The 7500-nt window shown below is 32.9% G+C and overlaps 3 non-coding genes across 3 annotated transcripts; all 3 read right to left on the bottom strand.

The window, feature by feature from the left end:
- Positions 1-2020: 2020 nt before the first annotated feature.
- On the bottom strand, positions 2021-2139 carry LOC149768918 (5S ribosomal RNA). Its single transcript, XR_016419617.1, has one exon. It is a non-coding gene; the product is annotated as a 5S ribosomal RNA (ribosomal RNA).
- A 912-nt stretch (positions 2140-3051) lies between these two features.
- LOC149768917 (5S ribosomal RNA) lies at positions 3052-3170 on the bottom strand. The gene has a single exon (XR_016419613.1). It is a non-coding gene; the product is annotated as a 5S ribosomal RNA (ribosomal RNA).
- A 3551-nt stretch (positions 3171-6721) lies between these two features.
- On the bottom strand, positions 6722-6840 carry LOC149768916 (5S ribosomal RNA). The gene has a single exon (XR_016419616.1). It is a non-coding gene; the product is annotated as a 5S ribosomal RNA (ribosomal RNA).
- Positions 6841-7500: the final 660 nt, after the last annotated feature.

Genomic DNA, 7500 nt, shown 5'->3' with positions numbered 1-7500 from the left:
AAGTTTAAATATATATAAGGAGTTTGCAAATTTTATAAAAGTCAGCTTGCCTAGCAAGTAGTAGGTCAATATGATACAATGTAGAATTTAAGAAAATGTCATTATATGTATTGAAACGTTTGTTTCCTTTGTATCTGTTGATACCTAAAAACCATATCCCAATAATTAAAATTATCCAAGACTATATGTAAATAATACACGTATGTATGTATGTATGTATGTATGTACACACACAAACGTATATATATATATATATATATATATATATATATATATATATATATATATATATATATATATATATATATATATATATATATATATATATATATATATCAGAAAAGACACACACATATCTTAAAACACCCTCAGCCACCCAGGATATATATATGATCCGTTTTTACGAGATAAACTTATTAATTCAGTATGGTATAATTATCGAATAAGATCAGTAGAGTTTTTGCCCTTGTTTGCAATCGTTATAGGATAACGCGTTAAAAATAAAATTACACAGAAGTACAATTAATGTTAATAGCTGATAAAGTTATGCGAACTTTGTTGCATACTCTCTCTCTCTCTCTCTCTCTCGTGTGTCAGTATGATAAAGCAAGAAGAAAAAGGAAGAACAGTAAAGAACATATATAAAAAGGTTTATTGAAACAGCGTCTCATCATGGTGTGGGCACCACGATGCATAGGGATAAATAAAAAAGCGAGTATTCCATTACTTTTCACTTCATTTGATATGCATCCATATGACACAGAATGCTCTCGGTGAGTACAGGGAATCAGATAAACGTCACTGTGCGGGACTAGGTATAAAACATTTATTGTAGTTTTAATTGTAAATTTTTCGGGCATTTAAGTAGAAATTAAATGATTTCAGTTCTAGTGAGAACAACATTTCGACTGTAAAACATAATTTGTTGTCTTGATGCGTTTTCAAGACTCTTTTGCTGATTAGTCACACATCTCTTCAACGTTTCCGATGTACAAATGTTTGTGTGCAGTATAATATTAGTAACTAAAGTGTATACTGATTCAAAGTTCTAATCCAAAAGAAGCAAAACTGGCCTCAGATACTCATATTTGTCACTCATCCATTTTCTGACCCAGATAAGGGGAGAATTCCATGTTGAAATTGACTTAAAATGCAGATTCAGGACATTATTGTTGTTGTTATTATTATTATTATTATTATTCGTCTTTCTGTCCTATCATTTGGTTAAAATAAGCGACACCGGCCTATAAGCTAACTTTAAAGATAGGGTCTTATCAGATTTGCAAAGGATCTCTTCTTGCAACTTGGAGAAGTTAACGTTGTGGAAATACAGAAAGTGGAAGCATGGAATATCTATCTAAACTTACTGTAATCAAAACAGAATTTTATAACCCAATTTATTTTGCCAATGGCCCATATTTACAGTATTCGCTACAGGATGCCAATTTTCCCACTGGCAGACTGAGGCCCTGCTGTAAAAGAAATCAATCAATCAATAAATTAATATAAAAAATTCTCACAATTCATACATTCCATATTTATCAATCAATTAGTGAATAAGAAATACCACAAATAAGTAGCCAAAATGAAAGACATTGATCGCATATTTTGCAACTCTGCGCAAGAGACTACACCAGGAATATATGAGAAGAAACTTGAAGGAAGTATTTCGACGTGAAAGGAGGCAGCTTGTTGTGGTAGTAAAAGTAGAGGAAACTGGATAAATTGAACCGAATTTGTTAATAAGAAATACTGGTCATCTATGATCGCATATTCCAGTAGTAAGGATCGAAACCAAGAGCAGAGAAGTGCAAAGCAACATTTGCTATATTCAGGTCCTATGCTTGATTTTTTTAGGATCCGAATTATTGAAGAAAGTTAAGGAAAAAGAGAAAATGAAAGTCGAGAAATTGCTCTATTTATTATTTATATTGAAGAAAGTAAATTTAGTTACAATAAAAGAAAGAAAGAAAAACTTCAACTGTTTTTAGTTATAAAAGAAAAAAAAAAAAAAAAAAAGAGTCTACAGCACCCGGTATTCCCAGGCGGTCACCCATCCAAGTACTAACCGGGCCCGACGTTGCTTAACTTCGGTGATCGGACGAGAACCGGTGCTTTCAACGTGGTATGGCCGTAGACACAAGTGTTTGTAAATTTAAGACTTATATTCGCTTCTCTCTTCACCGTTTCCGATGTACAGACGTTTACGTTTATGTGCCGTGTAAAATTAGTAATTAAAGTGTACTGATTAAAACTTATATAGATAAACTGCCTTCATACATTATTCAAATTTGTAATTCAGGCATTTTCGGACTCGGACATTAGTTGCTTAACCGGAGGTTTACACCTTCAAATGGACTTAAATAACAATGCATTTAAACGAAGATTCAGTTCATTTTTGTTGTTTTTGGGCATTATTATTATTATTATTATTATTATTTATCTTGTATCAACTGACTAATTCAATAGGTAAATAATCGACATCAGCCTATGAGCTACCTTTAAATACGGACTCGAATCTGATTTGAAACGGATATCGTCTTGCAGCTCGGAAACGTTAAAGTTGTGGAAACACAGAAAGTGCAAGGAAGTGGAAGCAGGGAACATCCATCCAAACTTACTGTAATCAAAACAGAGATTTATACACCAATTTATTTTGTCAATGGCCCATATTCGAAGTATTCGCTAAGGGATGCCAAGTTTCACACTGATAGACTGGTGCCCTGCTAAAAAACAGGTAAATAAATTAAAATAATTAAAAATAATACATTCCAAATATATCTATCAATTATTGAATAAGAAATACCACAGACAAGTATCCAAAATGAAAGACATCGATTGCATACGTTGCAATTATTCGCTATAGCATAGGCTGAATCCGGAATATCAGAAGAAATTTGGAGGATCTGGACGGCATACGAGGCGGCCCATTTCGATCCTGGAGGTAGAGGAAACTGAAAAATTTGCACCAGATTTGTGAACAAGAAATATTGGCCATATATGATCGCATATCCTCACAGTGAGGATGGAACCCAAAAAAAAATTAAAAAATGCCTACAGCACCCGGTATTCCCAGGCGGTCACCCATCCAAGTACTAACCGGGCCCGACGTTGCTTAACTTCGGTGATCGGACGAGAACCGGTGTTTTCAACGTGGTATGGCCGTAGACATTTGTACGTACAAATTTAAGACTAATATAGGTTGTCTCTTCGTCGTTACAAAGATACATTACACACACACACACACACACACACACACACATATATATATATATATATATATATATATATATATATATATATATATATATATATATATATATATATATATATATATATATATATATATATATATATATATATATATATATATATATTAGAGACAGGGGAGAGCTCTGCTTACGACAATACATCCCTTCAGTTTCAATCTGTAAAGAAGCAAGAGCTTATTTGATCGCCGAAGTCACTGACATGTAGGTTGCCATATTTGTGCAGTCATTTGAATAGTAATACAATGGCGAGTTCCGTGTCAAATTTCATCAAGGTTGTCGTTTTCTTTCATCAGTCAGCTTCATTAACGACAAATGATGTTATACTCGCAATTATTTCTGAGAAAATAAATCGTATTTCTCTCGATTTCATGCAGGTATATCTCGATGAAAGGTCGGTCAAGTTTGCATGGCAGGCTAGTAAGCACAGGGGCTCGCATCGTTGCTCACAATTGAACTGACAGTCATACATTTTATACTATATGTACGACTGATAGTTTCATTGTAAGCAATGATACGAGCCCCCTGTGGCTAGTAAGCAGCCTATGCCGATACCGCATGGTGTCGGCGATTTCCAACGTTTTGATAAGCAAAACAAATATGTCCATACACCCCAATACTAATGTCCAAATATCAAAAATCGCTATTTTGGGACTATTATGAATTCATTCAAGGACATTCTAAATTACATCATCGCCACACGTCAAGATTGTTATTACATCAGCACATTCAAAATTGGACTTCATTCAGAAAACCACTGGCATTCATTTGGAACACTACCCTTTTGGACTTGTCATATAACTTTTATGGACTATTTGTGATTTCATTTATAATGCTGAAAAGTATTTAAATTTTCACTTTGTATTCTTTATAAAAAATAAATTAAGTCGGTTGGTTTAGATTGGCTAAGATAGCATTAAGGTGTTTTTGTTTATATGAGCCAATATCACATTATTCTTTTCTTGGTTTAGATGGGCTAAGTTCACATTATGGTACATTGGTTTAGATGGGCTAAGTTCACATTAAGGTGTTTGGCTAAGTTTCCATTAAGATATTTGGTTTAGATTGGCTAAGTTTGCATTAAAGTGTATTGGCTTATATTGGCAAATTTCACATAGGAATTTGATTTAGATGGCCTAAGTTCACATTATGGTGTTCTGGCAAAAGACTGCTTGGTTTTGTTAGGCAATGAGGGTAGTCTTGCTCAATGGTACAATAGGGCAACCAGCTTGATAGAAACCTATCATGTTAACCATTGGACTGATGTACATTTTATCAGTGTAATTTAGAGTCTGTTTAAACCATTCCGAACCCCTCATCTCTCTCTCTCTTACATATATATATATATATATATATATATATATATATATATATATATATATATCCGAAAGAAATAATATTTTCAATCTTTCTGCACTGTACTGATTTTCTGGTTGAATACTAAAAGTAAGTTTAAATATATATAAGGAGTTTGCAAATTTTATAAAAGTCAGCTTGCCTAGCAAGTAGTAGGTCAATATGATACAATGTAGAATTTAAGAAAATGTCATTATATGTATTGAAACGTTTGTTTCCTTTGTATCTGTTGATACCTAAAAACCATATCCCAATAATTAAAATTATCCAAGACTATATGTAAATAATACACGTATGTATGTATGTATGTATGTACACACACAAACGTATATATATATATATATATATATATATATATATATATATATATATATATATATATATATATATATATATATATATATATATATATCAGAAAAGACACACACATATCTTAAAACACCCTCAGCCACCCAGGATATATATATGATCCGTTTTTACGAGATAAACTTATTAATTCAGTATGGTATAATTATCGAATAAGATCAGTAGAGTTTTTGCCCTTGTTTGCAATCGTTATAGGATAACGCGTTAAAAATAAAATTACACAGAAGTACAATTAATGTTAATAGCTGATAAAGTTATGCGAACTTTGTTGCATACTCTCTCTCTCTCTCTCTCTCTCGTGTGTCAGTATGATAAAGCAAGAAGAAAAAGGAAGAACAGTAAAGAACATATATAAAAAGGTTTATTGAAACAGCGTCTCATCATGGTGTGGGCACCACGATGCATAGGGATAAATAAAAAAGCGAGTATTCCATTACTTTTCACTTCATTTGATATGCATCCATATGACACAGAATGCTCTCGGTGAGTACAGGGAATCAGATAAACGTCACTGTGCGGGACTAGGTATAAAACATTTATTGTAGTTTTAATTGTAAATTTTTCGGGCATTTAAGTAGAAATTAAATGATTTCAGTTCTAGTGAGAACAACATTTCGACTGTAAAACATAATTTGTTGTCTTGATGCGTTTTCAAGACTCTTTTGCTGATTAGTCACACATCTCTTCAACGTTTCCGATGTACAAATGTTTGTGTGCAGTATAATATTAGTAACTAAAGTGTATACTGATTCAAAGTTCTAATCCAAAAGAAGCAAAACTGGCCTCAGATACTCATATTTGTCACTCATCCATTTTCTGACCCAGATAAGGGGAGAATTCCATGTTGAAATTGACTTAAAATGCAGATTCAGGACATTATTGTTGTTGTTATTATTATTATTATTATTATTCGTCTTTCTGTCCTATCATTTGGTTAAAATAAGCGACACCGGCCTATAAGCTAACTTTAAAGATAGGGTCTTATCAGATTTGCAAAGGATCTCTTCTTGCAACTTGGAGAAGTTAACGTTGTGGAAATACAGAAAGTGGAAGCATGGAATATCTATCTAAACTTACTGTAATCAAAACAGAATTTTATAACCCAATTTATTTTGCCAATGGCCCATATTTACAGTATTCGCTACAGGATGCCAATTTTCCCACTGGCAGACTGAGGCCCTGCTGTAAAAGAAATCAATCAATCAATAAATTAATATAAAAAATTCTCACAATTCATACATTCCATATTTATCAATCAATTAGTGAATAAGAAATACCACAAATAAGTAGCCAAAATGAAAGACATTGATCGCATATTTTGCAACTCTGCGCAAGAGACTACACCAGGAATATATGAGAAGAAACTTGAAGGAAGTATTTCGACGTGAAAGGAGGCAGCTTGTTGTGGTAGTAAAAGTAGAGGAAACTGGATAAATTGAACCGAATTTGTTAATAAGAAATACTGGTCATCTATGATCGCATATTCCAGTAGTAAGGATCGAAACCAAGAGCAGAGAAGTGCAAAGCAACATTTGCTATATTCAGGTCCTATGCTTGATTTTTTTAGGATCCGAATTATTGAAGAAAGTTAAGGAAAAAGAGAAAATGAAAGTCGAGAAATTGCTCTATTTATTATTTATATTGAAGAAAGTAAATTTAGTTACAATAAAAGAAAGAAAGAAAAACTTCAACTGTTTTTAGTTATAAAAGAAAAAAAAAAAAAAAAAAAGAGTCTACAGCACCCGGTATTCCCAGGCGGTCACCCATCCAAGTACTAACCGGGCCCGACGTTGCTTAACTTCGGTGATCGGACGAGAACCGGTGCTTTCAACGTGGTATGGCCGTAGACACAAGTGTTTGTAAATTTAAGACTTATATTCGCTTCTCTCTTCACCGTTTCCGATGTACAGACGTTTACGTTTATGTGCCGTGTAAAATTAGTAATTAAAGTGTACTGATTAAAACTTATATAGATAAACTGCCTTCATACATTATTCAAATTTGTAATTCAGGCATTTTCGGACTCGGACATTAGTTGCTTAACCGGAGGTTTACACCTTCAAATGGACTTAAATAACAATGCATTTAAACGAAGATTCAGTTCATTTTTGTTGTTTTTGGGCATTATTATTATTATTATTATTATTATTTATCTTGTATCAACTGACTAATTCAATAGGTAAATAATCGACATCAGCCTATGAGCTACCTTTAAATACGGACTCGAATCTGATTTGAAACGGATATCGTCTTGCAGCTCGGAAACGTTAAAGTTGTGGAAACACAGAAAGTGCAAGGAAGTGGAAGCAGGGAACATCCATCCAAACTTACTGTAATCAAAACAGAGATTTATACACCAATTTATTTTGTCAATGGCCCATATTCGAAGTATTCGCTAAGGGATGCCAAGTTTCACACTGATAGACTGGTGCCCTGCTAAAAAACAGGTAAATAAATTAAAATAATTAAAAATAATACATTCCAAATATATCTATCAATTATTGAATAA

This window comes from Sinohyriopsis cumingii, unplaced genomic scaffold, assembly GCF_028554795.1.
Source record: "Sinohyriopsis cumingii isolate HCF-2022 unplaced genomic scaffold, ASM2855479v2 utg005391l, whole genome shotgun sequence".
Classification (NCBI taxonomy): domain Eukaryota; kingdom Metazoa; phylum Mollusca; class Bivalvia; order Unionida; family Unionidae; genus Sinohyriopsis; species Sinohyriopsis cumingii.
This window is presented reverse-complemented; position numbering and strand designations above follow the sequence as displayed.